The sequence below is a fragment of the Falco biarmicus genome, chromosome 15 (genome assembly GCF_023638135.1).
Source record: "Falco biarmicus isolate bFalBia1 chromosome 15, bFalBia1.pri, whole genome shotgun sequence".
In the NCBI taxonomy this organism is placed as follows: domain Eukaryota; kingdom Metazoa; phylum Chordata; class Aves; order Falconiformes; family Falconidae; genus Falco; species Falco biarmicus.
In genome coordinates this window covers 3,551,085-3,552,549 of record NC_079302.1, presented here as the reverse complement: position 1 = coordinate 3,552,549, position 1,465 = coordinate 3,551,085, and the positions used below count along the sequence as shown (strand labels likewise).

Below are 1,465 nucleotides of genomic sequence, written 5' to 3'. Positions count from 1 at the left end.
CGGCGGCACCGGCGGCCCGCCTCATGCCCGGCGCCACCAATCAGCGCCGCCACCATCGCCTCGCCACGCCTCCCGCTGACCATGGAGCTTGCCCCCCTCCCTCCCCGGCTAGAGCGGTCGGCAGGATCGCCCCCTAGCGCCCGGGAGGACCAAGAGCCTGGCGGGGCGCCGCTGAGTGGTGGCTGTGCCCAGTAACGGCCCGCGCTGCAGCCCGCTGCCAGGCCCGCGGGGCTCGGTCCCGCCGCCTCGGTCGCACCCCCTGCTGCAATTCGATTAAAAAAAAATAAAACTATATTGCTGTCCCTTGGAAAGCTCCACGGGATCAAAAATACGAGGAAACCACAGCTGCCCCGTGTGAGGCTCGAACTCACGACCTTCAGATTATGAGACTGACGCGCTACCTACTGCGCTAACGAGGCTCCTCGAATGCAAACCCCCGCGCGCCCCCCTTCTACCTACCTCTGCGTCCCTGGCCTTCCCCCTGGCGCAGCTGTGCTTTGGGATGCTGCCTGAGAAACCTCGCTGCCTCGCAAATGGCTCCTTTTCTGCAGGAGAGACCTCTTGGCGTTCTCTCTCTCTTCCTCCCCCCCCCCCCCCAAATTCATTCTTTTCCCATGCTTTTCTAGAAGCAAGACAGAACTGACATTTTTTGTAAATGGCTCCACTTTCCCATGTTGTTCCACAGAGAGACCTTGGGGTTTTTTGTTAAGGGCTTCTTTTCCCCATGTTCTGCAAAACAGTTGCCTTCCTGAAAGAGTCCTTCGGGGTTCCTGAACACCCACATCCAGATCCTCTGGCCAGGAACAGGCTGTGAGGACCGCACTGACAACATGCTCGCAAGGAAATCAAGTTGTTTCCACGTAATTACAAAAATCAAAGCCAACCTGGTTTGCGCGCTGTGAAGAGTCGCTGTTCGACTGGGATTTCCGCAGCAAAATGAACTCTGTGCATTCAGTGAAGTGCTCAGCAGAAGAGGGTCCCCTGCGATGCCAGCACAAGTGCTGCCCTGAATCCTAATCGACAGGCTTCACGCTCAGTGAGGGGCTCAAGGCAGCAATCACCATGACAATCAAGCGACAAATACCTAAATTGGAAGAAGGCAGGAAAGCAGACGTTTAATTGATGCAGAAAGTCTCCAAACCTTGCCAGCAAGAATCACTGCAGGGAAGCTTTTTGCCTGCAAAGCGAGCCACTGGCAGAAGATGAAGGAGGAACAACCTTTGGACATCAGTCCCACCAGACAAAAAGAGGTGTTTGGGTCGCCTTGGACAGCCCAAGGATTTTGCCAAGGGTTTAGTGGGCAGCTCTTGTCATCAGGGGGACAATGCCCTGATTCCCGAAGGTCTGGGTGGCTATGTGTATGGGATGGCCAGATGATGAGTCCAGGCTGCAAGGTTTGTGGTAGGAACAAAATTGCTGCAACCACAGGATGAGTAAATGCATGACTTTTTACAGCCTGAACCAC

At 55.6% G+C, this 1,465-nt stretch overlaps 1 non-coding gene across 1 annotated transcript; it reads right to left on the bottom strand.

The window, feature by feature from the left end:
* Nucleotides 1-346: 346 nt before the first annotated feature.
* On the bottom strand, nt 347-419 carry TRNAM-CAU (transfer RNA methionine (anticodon CAU)). The gene has a single exon. It is a non-coding gene; the product is annotated as a tRNA-Met (tRNA).
* Nucleotides 420-1,465: the final 1,046 nt, after the last annotated feature.